Here is a 13165-nt window from a genome sequence, read left to right as displayed (position 1 = left end):
TCAGGCTAAAATTGTTAGTTGCAGTGTGTCAAGTATACAATGAGTTTTGTTTATTTTTTTTTTCTCAGATTAAGTTTTTTTTAACTTTGCTAAAGATTTCCCTGTTATTTGTGGAAATTTGCCATAGCCCTGCTAAGTAGCCCCTGGGATCCCCTGATTTAACCATCAGAACAGACTGACAGAACTCCCTACCTTGTTCTGGTACTTCAGACTTCACAGAATTTTAATGTAATACTGATGCTTGCTCGTTTTTTTCACATTACAAAGAATCTGGAGTTTTTCATTTAAAAGCCTATACAAAACCTCACTGGGTATGTTTTCCTTTGTGCATAATGCTGAATACTCAATGGGAGAGTAACTAATATAAGGTTGCATAAGACTAACCCATATAGATTAGTATTTTAATTTGTTTATGGTGTCTTTACAATATCACACCAAGGATAGTGATACAGTACTCTGCTATACTAACCCTGTATTTTCTTACCACTTTGAAGACCAAAAGACAGTGTTTCTGACTCAAAAAAACTCACAAGAGTGAGCAAAAGGAAAAGGAATGATTTGGTACCATTTGTACTGCACCTACAATCAAAAATAGCTTCCTGGAAATCCAGTGGTCAGAGAGAATAAAGCACCAGACAGACACCAGCTGGAGAAAGTGGATCTGGGGACTCATCCAAGAACTGGGAACATCTTTCTGAACAGACAGGCGTATTTCTTGTTCCAATGTAATGGCTGTCAGGGTAAACATTGCCTTAAAAAACTTACCATGATTTTTTTTTTTTAAATTCTCGGTGCAAATTTTGTGGAGGCCTTCTGGCTTAAGCTTCAGTAAGTGAGCTTAGAATCAGACCCAAAGAATGATAAATAGATATAATAAGCAGGAAGTATTCATTATGAAGGTCATACGCAGACACTTTTGCTATACTATGCTATTTGTAAACACAGCTCTAACAACCCAACAACAATGCGTGACACGAATGACTATGTAAGAGTAAGACTGTTATTATGAATGTTTACTAAATACTTATTCAATGATGGGGCTTAATTAACTAGTGTAAAAAATAATTTTCCGTGTGTAACATGAACTTGCTATAATTGCAGAGCTTTGTAAGGCAGTGAAATGGCATTACCATTGCTTGGAAAACGCCAAGGGCTATGTGTGATGCTGACAGCACAAGCCTCTGGACCTGCTGAGCCTTGACAGACCTCATGGGGACTTGTTTTGGCCTACCTGGGGCTTGGTTTGGGTTAGTTTATTTGGCTGTAGCAGGTTCTCTAAGGACCAGGTGACTATTGCCTAATTTGTTTTGGTTTTCTGCTTAGCTTTGGGTGTTGTGTTGTAATAGAATCAATGAATCATAGAATGGTTTGGGTTGGCAGGGACCTTAAAGATCATCTAGTTCCAAGCCCCTGCCCTGGGCAGGGACACCTCCCACCAGCCCAGGTTGCTCCAAGCCCCATCCAACCTGGCCTTGAACCCCTCCAGGGATGGGGCAGCCACAGCTTCTCTGGGCAACCTGGGCCAGGCTCTCACCACCCTCACAGCAAAGAATTTCTTCCTAATATCTAATCTAATACCATTGGCTTATGTATATATTTGTAATGTATAGATAACAATTCACTATTCTGTACAGAACACGCTGTGACCCCTGCACAGAATGCAGCATAGAGGGGCACAGGATGATAGGAGATCTGAAAGTCCAGGTACAAGACAGGAGCGGAGGCCCCAGGGCTGTGAACTGCTCAGCAGGGGTCACCTACCAGCCATGGAATGGATGCAACCTCAGAAGCTACACAAAACCAGTTATAAAGATAATACAGAAAAGAAAGGACAATATTCACTATAGCTAAACCACACCATTCACCCTAAAAGGGGATGGGATGTGGAACTACAGAACAATAAAGAAAGTGCAAGGTGTGGAGATGAGGAGCATGGACAACCACTGGGCCAAGAGAGCACCAACCTCTGCCGAGGAGAGTTGGGTTTCACAGTTATTAAAAAAGCCATTACCATTCTGTTCTTTGCTGGGAAGCTTTCCCACTTAAATATTTAATTGATCTTTAGATTCGTTAAATGAAAGCCCTTTTTCAGCAAATGAAATCACTACTGATCTACAAGGCCATTCCGTTTGACGCGAGGTTTCATGAATGCACAACCATTGCATTACTCTGTTCATCCTGCGAGTAACCGCTGGGTCACTGGTTTGACTGGGAAACAGCCCAACACAGCCTTTGTTGAGCTCTCCTCAGAGTGAGTTGTCGTGATTCCCTGAAAGACTCCTCCCTGGGACGGGGCCGTTCCCCTGTGCCTTACGCAGGGCAGAGAAGAGGGAACTGGTACCTTTGGCCACGGCAGCAGGAGAGCAGACAGCGGTGGAGTTGCAGCGCGTACCCGCTCTCGAGATGAACAGCTCTTTAGGGAGAGCTTTAAAATTCCCTTTAAAAATTAAGAGAAATAATCTTCCCTCCAACACGCTGCGAGTTCTACACGCTGCCCGCAGCCAAAGTACGAAAACAGCTCAGGAGGTCGAGGGAGAGTCTTTTGGTTGGCTGGTTGGTTGGTTGGCTATTTTTGCTTCAGTGGAGCCTCGGATCACAAAATATAGCTCAGAGCATGGAACTAAGCCAAGACAGCCAGGAGGCCCCTCTGAGTGACCAGACTTTGGAGGTTACATATTCTGGTTTTCTATTTTGGGAGGAGAGAAGGCAGAATGGGAGGCCAAGTTCCCAAGTTCTCTCATAAAAGTAGCTATAAACCTGTAAAAGTACAAGGGGATCAGACCCCATAGCCATGACTTTTCAGTATTTTAGGGTGTTATTTCTAAAAGCATTGTGTTCATAAACAGAACTGGGTAATACCCCAGAGGGTCAGTCCTGTATTTGATTCCAAACACTGCATTGGCTCAGACTCCCCCTTTTCTGGCCTCTCCTGTTATCCCATTAAATTCATTAGAAGGTTGTGGCCACCGGCCAAAAGAAATGGTTAATGCATCCCAGAGCCCATATTGTTTGAAATATCTTCTGAGACAGGAATTTATAGCGTTACCATAATAAAACTCAGATTTCAACATTAACGTATGTGTACTTGCTACACATACCAGAATTATACAGAAAATCTGAACCATGAATCTGAGGAAATTAGGAAAATATGCAGTAACATCGAGAAAGAGGCCACAGGGACTTGGTTATAGCTTTAAGAACAATCTTAAGCAAGAGATAAATCACAGACGATGCTACACAGGTAGAGGTAATGGACCTAAAAGAAATGCCATTGAATCCCAAATCCTTTGGTTTTGCAGCACTGAAGTACAGTGATTTTAGACTGGTCTAAAGCAGTTACCACCTTAGATAAGAGAAGATGGGATGGGTCTTGATTCTGCTCCCGCTTTGCCCCTCTGCCCATCTCCAAGAAGGTTATTTTTTTCTTTGATGGAGCTGTTTAGTGTGTTCTGTTCTATTCCCTTCTAGATTATGTTTGTGATTATGTATTCAAAGTATAATGAAATATGTGCTTTCCATCCCAAAAGAGTACCTATTAATCTTCTGCAGGAATTACAAAGTAATAGAAAGTATAGACAAGAAACTATATAGCTTTTTCCTGTAAAGGAACAGAAGTATAGACTTTGCCTAAAACCTTGGAACAAACCTTCATTTATGAGACAGGGGAATCATTTTTATTCCACTACATGAATTCAGTGGGCTGCCACAGGCCAGTCATAATCTGTTATTGTTTCCCTGCAACCTTGTACTATTAATTTTTCTTTTTAATGAACTGTCCAGTCTAGTTTAGCTATGGGAACCATGATGGAGCTGCAATATAAATGGTTTATGTCATGCCTTTGTCAAAAGGCTTTCCCCTAAAGCACTAGAATGTAATTGAAAAGCCATTTTAAAATAAAGTAACTGAATGGTTGCAAATGCAGGTTGTCAGGAATAAAGTGGGGAAAATCCTTTGCATTACATTAGATTTTACCAATCACAACTTGTGTGACTTTATTAGTGTTTATACCGATTAGTAAAGACACATAAATTGCATATGTTTGCATGATCATATTAGCAAGTATTCCTGAAAGATACTGGAGCCATTTCTAAGAAGTTTTTCTTCAACTGAGACTAACAGTGCAGTAAGGGGCTTGGTTAAATACCTCAAAAGAACTAAGTATACTAAATCTTGTTTTATTTTATAGCATACAGAACATGGCCATGTTTGAGACAGCAAACTAGCTTCCAAATAGAATTAAAGACAGTTTTTGTTGCATATGAAACTTTGAATGGCTAACTACAGAGTAATCTTTTTTATATCTATGTACAAGACACATAATGTAGTTTTCTGTTATTCTTACTTTTTCTAGCCCTGGATGTGTGTTTGTACTTGGAGGCACGATGGTGTATATTTTAATAAATGCTACTGTTATTGCTGGTTCTATTATTAAAGCCCCAAACGGCAACTATAGACAGCATTTATAGTTAAAGCCAGCATCAGCTTCCTCAATAAATCCCTACCAAAATTGTTTCTGAATGACTTTGATTTAGCTTTTGGAAACTGTGGAAATTTTATCAGAAATTTATTTTAATGGAACACATATTTTACTACTAAACCCAAAACATTTGAAGTTGTTTTGACTCACAAGTGATTGGATTTTTGGTGAGTTTTTTTAGTCAATTTATCAATCATTTAATGCCTTTTTCTCCTCTGATGGCCAATCTCTCCTTTGCTTCGGCAAATCTCAGGGCTTGGGGGAACCTCAGGAGCTGCCTGAGTCTCAGCATTTGAGCCAAAACAAGCTTTTTGTCACCGAGACCTGAATTTCAGCTCAGGTACAAGTTAGTTGTTTCCAACAACAAACTACACATTTCAACAAAGTCAAGATTCTTTCAAAGCAACAGTACTTCATAGAAATAATTCTCTATAAAAAGCAGGTAGGAAAATCTAAAATGTCCATATTAGGAGATACTGAGACTTTAAGAGATAGGGCAGCGTGAACATATTTTCCCATTTAATGTCTTTTAGAAGTCTTTAAATGTATAATAAAATAATCATTTTTCTTTGCTATCTATTTGACCAGAATATATGCCTTACAACTCTTCTAACAGTACTTCCAAAGGTGTTTTAGTTCAAACAAGTCTTGAAGAGCACCAAATAAAGCAGAGGCAACACATTCAGACTCCATCCGATTCCACAGACCGTGTGATACGAGACTGACACAAACACACTGCTCTCCTTACTATTTTGCTCTCAGGCCTTACTTTCAGAGGGACCTAAGGAATGGATGCACTTTGGAGCATCATCCTACTAAAAGCAAAGCTTTTGCCCTCACATGTGAGCCTATTTCATTTAGACTGCCAATATCCATCCAAAAATACATCCCGTAAGCTAATCCTGCAGATACACTAGGTGTTTGCGGGGCTGTAATTCTGTGGCTTGAACTTGAGAATTCAAAAATTCAGGTCTTAACACCTATATAAATGGCTGCTTGTGTAGAAGGGAAGTGAGACGTATAATACAGGTTAAAGCAGGCAATTGGAGGTGTAATGCTTTCTGTTCAGATATGCAGGCCTCATTAAACGTGCCGTAACTGTAATAAGGGAGGGTGATTCGAAGTAACTGAAAATTAATCTTCTTTCCCCCTGGCATTTGTGCAGAAACAAAACTATACAGCAATTTCCTTCTTAATCTACTTTCTACGTCAGGAATACTGCATTTTTCCTATTATAGTCTTTACTGCGTAGGAATTAAAAACCAATAGTAAAAAGGATGTTATATATGAAAGAGGTAAGGTATACATTATATAAGACTGATTTATATATCTAATACGTGAATCTATGTTTCTCATCCTATATGAGAGGATTTTTAAAATATGGCAGTATTCTTTTCTGGGGGGTCCTGTGGACCCTTTCTTCATATATAATGCTTTTCAGGGTAATATAATTGAGAAGAAATGTATCTGTTGTGCCTACTCTCACTCCCTCTAGAATTTCAGTACAGAAAATCCAAGCAGTACAGGAAGGAATTCTCCGGTCAGGATATTCCCACTTAAGGAAGCCACTGGCCACCTTCCTGTGTGACCAAGCCTATGTTCTAGCTCCAGATGTGACCCACAGTGCCATTGTCTGCCCTGGTGTTCTTTGTGTCATTAACAACAGTTAAACATGAATATTTACCTTCCCCACTCTTTGATTATCCAGATACTGTAACAGGAAATTTGCATTTCTGAACAGGCACAGCTGGAAACAATTTAAGAAAAAAAGACCCTTCAGAAGAAGAGAAGAGAATTTAAGAAGCATATGGATGCCCAGTTTACATGATAATCAACAAAAGCGGTGCTTGTTCCTCCTCTTTTGCAGGGAGGCACTTCACACCCCAACCAGGGGGAACATCCCACAGTCACTCTGCAGGAAGCTTTCTTTCAGAAATTATTTGCTTGAACTCTGAAATGTAAAAAAGCCTACAAAAATAGACACAGCAGTTTCTCAGATAAGGCATGAAACAAACTTGAATAGGGACCCGGTTTGTTAAATTCACTTATCTCATATGCTAGTGAGAGTGATGGGCCTTCAAGTTTTCCTTTAAGGTTATTCCTCACAGTCCTTTAATTTGTAAAAATTAAATGCACTTGGAAGTGTAGCTCTGAAGTGGAGAACAGGAAGAGTAGAAAGAGCCCTGAACTAAACCTTGAAGTGAGATATAAGAAAATGCCAGAAGAGGCGAGATGAAATGGTGAGAGAATTCACAGAACTGTGCATGGAGGGAGACTCGGAGAAACCAAATCCGTAACTATTTAAGATATTTTTGCTATGTCTTCTCGATACCCATTTGAAACATAACCAGGACGTCTTCAGTCAAACCAAACACTCATTTCCCACCTAAATTGAATGGAATGCTCTTGGTGTCACTGTCAAACACTCTGTCTCAGCCCAGGGTGACTGCCGCAGTCCACCTTACCAGTCGGAGGGTACCAGAAACACATCTCCCACCTCGCTGCTCACAAGGATGTTTAAGTCTACGGCCCATTTGGCTGCCAGAAATAAGATTATCATCATTCAAGGACATTTCCACAGAAATGAAGCATCTGTCAAGCAGGACTTGAGTGCACTGAATGTAAAAACCGCGAATGAGTCAGCCAGACAAAGAGCTTTAATATCCTGGCTTTGTACTCTCTATCCCAGACAATTCAGATGGGATCATGCCTTTGATTCTGCAGAAACGGCAGTATTTACATATTTGTTATCTATTACATTTAATCTGTTTCTGTGTTAATTGTCAAAAAAGCATGGATACTCCTGTAAGCGGACAATTCTCACCCCCATGGAATCGCTGGTTTCAGTAATAGCACAACTGAAACCCAAGACAGGAAAAATTAAAGGCATCAGAGCAGCAGATATAACCATTTTTAGCTCTGAGGTTTTCCATACTGCTCTATTTCCACACTTTCCACAGTTGCCTCCTCTGAAGCCTAAGAGTCAGCACTAAATTCTTTTTCTGACACAATTTTGAGCCGCTGTATTAAGCACAGTGGTATTGCACAAAATACAGGAGAAATAAACCAAATACGGAATTAATCAGAATATCAGAAGTAAGAATAAGAAAAGCATGAATCTTTTTGACTGGCAAAATCAAGTTGGAAGCCTAATTTTAGAAAATTTCTTACGTTCTTGTTCTTCAGTGCTACATTGCTAGAAACTTTTGTTTTAAAAAATAAATTTTGTGATGCAAAAAATGCAGCTTATCAAATCCTGCTTTACAGCCGTGGAAGGATGGTCCTAGACAACCCTTAGGGCAAAAAGCCAAACAAAACAACCCTCCTATCCCTCAGTTTTAACAAAAATGAACAATTACACAATACACTGGAGTTACATCAGGGTTTCAGCTCTAAGGCCATGTCCTGCAGCACCAGCTCTCCTGAGTGCCAGTCACGACAGTCACGAGAAGCTCTATGGTCCCTGAGGAAAAGTGGCTGACAGCACACATCAGGTGAGGGATTTGTCATGGCAAAAATATTCCCTATATTGCACAAATATTGCAGACACTATAGAAACAAGAGGCCAGCCATGCATATCTGACATCGCTCCGAAGATGATACATTTGGAGGTACCACTTACCTTCACCCACTGGAAACTCGTTGCCAATTGATGTAGCATATTCCAGACATTGGAAATACCCCTTGAGGAGACTAGGATGACAATGCAGATGGGAGCTTCCTGCTGCCACTCATCCAGTCCTTCAGCTCTGGCTGCAAAGAATGAAAAAAGCTTGTTAGAAATCCAATGCAATGTTGGTACCATAATAAAAGAAAACTGAAGTCTGGCCTATAAACTGTCACAGTAGCCTAAAGAGAGTTTAAAGGCTAGCAATTAAATAACACTTAGAATTCCAAGGAGAAAATTAATAAACAGCTTTTACCTTAACAGACTTGCTATTGTAAGAATGTTCCCATAACTAAAATGCTGGAGGCTGTATCAAAATTCCTTCACATCTTTTTTGTTATCTCCTGAAAAAACAAAGAGTTTCTCTGGAAAAATCTGTTCTGGGAACATTATCCAATGCAAGACACGCTGTAGGGAAAAAACTAACAGCTGCAGATGCCATTAGCCAACAAGATGTGCTTTGAACGGTTCTAAGTGCTCTACAGACATATTAGAAAATTAGTATTTTTACCATTATGATGGAGAAGGGAGTAGATTATTTTACTAAGCAGAACTGCCACTACAGTAGGGGAAGGATATCAAGGGTAAGACACTGGAAAGGAGAAAAGGAGGAAGAGGTGTCTTTGCCTGGAAGAAGTTCATCTACTTGGTTGTCCCAATGGTTAAAATTCTTTCACAAACGGGGTAGTGAGTTGAGAGAGTCTGTATAAAGGGTGCAGAAGTGAAAAGAGACCAGCTGAATAATTTCTTATCAGCTGAGGTCAGTCTTTTCTTGAATTTAAATGAGGAAGGTAGGAATGCCCTCAGTTCCACAGAGCAGCCCCTCCTCAGCCTGTCTGTTACACACCACGTGTTCCCACACAAGTAAAAAGTATCATTCCCAAAAGAAACCCTCGGTGTGATCTACAGGTATGTCCTGATGCAGACACTCTTCTGCTGATGCTCATTTGATACCCTGACAGACTCCTACATGGGTTCTAAATGAATCCTAGGACCAGGATTCATCCCAGCCAAGGAAATCAGGCTAAATTGCCCAGTACTCTTAAATTTATTAATGGAGAATTTCTAGGAAGAATTATTGCAAAATAGCCTCTGTAATTTGGGTTGATACATTCAAATCAGTAATTCGCTGCCATATTTAACTGTTAAAGCTGTCTCATCTACATCAATCCTCCATTTTATACCCACTTTTCACCCCTATTAAAGCAATCAAGTTTTACTTGCAAAAAATAGTTCACCATGGTAATTTTGCAAGCAAATTTTTTTTTAATAGAGGACGCCTTTTAAAATAATTCCCAATTCATATGAATCAATGAAAACAAAGACTAAAACCTAATAAACTTTCTTATGCTGATAAATTGTCCAATATCTTTAGAGATGACAACATCTTTACAGATGACTTTGCAGCACAAGATTCCTTTTCCTCAAGACATTTGAAGTTGCTTAGATAAGTATTTCTTAAAATACCCTCTTACATATCCCTATGGTCTAATTTTTTCAAGCTCTTCTTTTGCTTTTAAAAGCAGCAAACAGTAGATAATAGCTATGGCCAGTCCTCAGCCTGACCTGCTACACTATTAAGCTTTTTTCTGGACACACACCTGACCACCAGGCAGTGAAATGCCCACATCCATAATAATTTAACTGTCAAATAAAGGCTCCCTTTTCCAGTTATGCTGCATTTAAACAGGCACGAGAGGTTACAAATCAATATTTTTGTAGCACTAATCATTACTTAAAGCAAATAAATCTTCATATCAAAGGCAAGCAAAGAAAATCCTCCCTATATAAAAATTTTCCTGAACACCATGACGTAAGACTGCTGAATGATTCCCATCAGTACTACAGCACAGAAATAATTTGCTGAGTAACTGATACATAGGTATCAGATATTATTTTTACTGCATATTGTTTTTATTTAATATGGCTTCAATAGTAAGGTTCTACTAACTCTAACCCCTTTACAAAGGGGAGAAAAGCCAAAAGAAAAACAACTGCTGTATTTACAGAGAGCTGTTTCAAAGCCCAATTATAATTACAAGAAAACTCCAAGAAACACCCATTAACCAGTTCCAATGCTCCAAAGAGATCTGACACAGTGGCACTTTAAATCAAATCTCCTAACAAGATTTTTTTTGGGGGGTAGAATAGGCCATGTCTTCAGAGTCGGTTTATACAAAGTGACAACTCCAACAATTTTGAAATGTTGCTAGTTAGAGGGGAAAAAAAAAAGGCCCCAAACCTATTGTCACTATGGTAATTATTTCACAATGCCTGATGTTAAATGGGCAGTCCTGTGGCCTAAGAAGCAGCTGAATCCTGCATTGTCCTTGCACGATAAAAAGATTTGAAAGTCTGAAAAGCAGAGGAACGGAATCTCACAGCTTCTTAGGCTGCGCTCTGAAAGGGCCATTGTAACATCATCATAAATCCTGGGCTCCCCAGGCTCTTGACAACTAAAGCAGTGGACAATAGAATTCTTGTGTCGAACAAAACACTCCTTGTCTGCCAAAGGGCTTATCTGCTTCATTTACAAATGTCTTTCATTGTACCAAAATAATTCCCTATTAGAAAAACTATTAGGAACAGAACTAAATAAATATTCACAGCTTTGTGGTCTGTTTGACAAAATGAATAAACTAATACAATCGAGGAGCATGCAAAATATGAGACTGAAATAAAGGAAACCCAAACCAGCCCCAAACCTCTATTTATTACCCTCTCTTCATTTCCCCTTTTCCTGATTGCAGGGAATTACACTGACTCCACACTTGTCTCTATAAAAAAGACCTAGATACATTACACTCACTAAATAGATGAAAAATACCAGAAATCAGCAAAGATCTCACATTGGAGCAACAATGTGCCCAATGTGCTTTTGAAGTTAAATATTTCCAGAAGAGCAATTACAGAAATAAACTTGGGAACGTATTTGAGAGTTTAATGAAATAGAGACAAAACACTTACAATCATAAAAGGATTTAAACTGTGGATTTATAACTACATATGTTTAGCTCCTTGTTTCTGAGAGATGCAAAGGCATTAGGGATCACTTTCTGAAGTGAAATGGTTGCCAGATTATTGCAACTTTTTTCAAGTCCAATGAAAATTCTGGCAGCTGTCACAGAAATGAGTGAGTCTAAAATATTCCATATATATATATATATATGCAACCTCAAAAAGAATTTCTAACATAGTCAGAATTCCATTGCATCAAGCTCCCACACTGAACAGTTACCTGACTACAATTTACTAGAAAAGTGACTATGGAAAGACAATTTACACAATAAACAATTATTAAGGAAAACCCTACCAATCTAAAGTATTGCTCAAGCAAACATTACTGACGTTATTGACAACATTCAAAGTGCCAGAGTAATCCGTATGGCTGAATTAAAAACCGAAGAAATTGAAATTTCTTGATTGAATTATTGATCATAAACTACTTATTCAAATCCAATATGGAAAGAATCTTTTTACACAGCCCGGGCAAATGGGCTGAATGGCTTTTTATCCCGTGTCTAATTATTACAAGCCTGCAAAACATACAAGTATTTCTAACCTGCATACTAAACAGATATTCAAATGGAAAAATATTCAGAATGTACACAATAAACAACAATACTGTTAAAAATGCAAAAAAGAGTCTGAGAACATTTAAAATAAAAATGACACAGGTTTAAGCTCACAATCACAAGAGAGAAGCCAAGATTTAGGAATATGTGAAGCTTTCCACTGTTCTACCGTGAATTTGCAGCCTGACCCTGCCACACACCACTTAACCTTGGAGCCATTTCTAAAAGCGAACAAAGGCACACTATCCAACGTTTCACCTCTGAAAAAAGTATAAAAATCACAGGAAAGGGGCCTGAATTCAGACCTCCCACATGCCAGCCAAGTATCTCTACTGTTTGGGTGCAGAGCATCACCTTTTTTTTCGCTCATCTTCTGTCCTCAGGGAATAATTAACTGTTTTAAAGATAATAGTATATATTCTGATTTGACATAAAGTTTAAACGTGACATCTCATATGCCATTTTTTGCTCTGCTATGCATCGCCAAAACTCCCCTCCTCTTGAGTTGCATCATCTGTATAAATATAATTTGCATAAAGTAATTATGATAATTTAGGTAATTCGTAATTCAGGACTATGTCTTCAACAAAATCTGTTTCCTGCCTGCTCTCATAGTTTCATTCTAGTTCTACTACATGATACACAACCACACAACATTCTTATATAGTCAGCAGGCTCTGCTTAGGTATAAAAAAATGGATCTTCACTGAAGTTTAAGTTTCTTAGTGCAAAGCCAGGATTTAACCCTGCTAGATAAAATAGATCTGGGTGCCTTGACTAGGAGGGCACTGTCCTTGGCTATGTATAAATTACTTCTGCAAGCTATTGTCTTAGCATCTAAATAAGCTTATGCTCTGAATCACCTTCCAGGAGAATCTGTCTTTTTTCCACTTACTACTGGCAGCTAAATCAAGTAACGCCAATCTCCGCATGCAGCCACCAGTAGAGCATCCTGGAATAATTTAGGTGGGAAGGGACCGCTGGAGGTCATCTGGTCCAACTCCACCGTTGAAAGCAGCACCAATTTCCAAGTTACTTTAGGTAATTAAGGCTGTCACTTCGTCAATGTTAATAGCTGAAATTAGCAGCACGACCAAGGTCCCTCTGTGTGGACACGAAGGCTTTAAGGACTTACCACCTTAGGCTGAAAGACGGTCAACATGAAAAGTAATGGAACAAAACAGAGGGCGAGCGTGGCATCAAAAAGAATTAAAAGGCAATCTTGTATAATTTCCCTTATAAATACATACATAGGCAAGTACAGGGTTTATGGGCAGGTCAGGGTCAACAACTTGGACGACTGATGGCATTTTGGGGTCTGGGGGATGTCTGCAGTGCTCCGTGTGTGACTCTAAGGTGCCCCCTGCACCGAGCAGCAGCAACGGAGTGGCACACACTTCCTAACTTATGGCTTCCACCACCACCATACTTGAACACTTCAGATT

The 13165-nt window shown here is 39.2% G+C and overlaps 1 protein-coding gene across 1 annotated transcript in view; it reads right to left on the bottom strand.

The window, feature by feature from the left end:
• The window catches only part of CDH11 (cadherin 11, type 2, OB-cadherin (osteoblast)), an 80141-nt gene that overhangs the window by 32078 nt on the left and 34898 nt on the right, over nucleotides 1-13165 (bottom strand). The window contains exon 3 of the mRNA XM_014942404.1: nucleotides 8101-8231. The gene's annotated coding sequence lies outside the window, so the exon portion shown is untranslated. The remainder of the gene's footprint in view (nucleotides 1-8100; nucleotides 8232-13165) is intronic.

The sequence above is a fragment of the Calidris pugnax genome, unplaced genomic scaffold (genome assembly GCF_001431845.1).
Source record: "Calidris pugnax isolate Ruff unplaced genomic scaffold, ASM143184v1 scaffold28, whole genome shotgun sequence".
In the NCBI taxonomy this organism is placed as follows: Eukaryota; Metazoa; Chordata; class Aves; order Charadriiformes; family Scolopacidae; genus Calidris; species Calidris pugnax.
The sequence above is the reverse complement of the archived record's forward strand: the minus strand, read 5'-3'. Positions and strand labels throughout refer to the sequence as shown.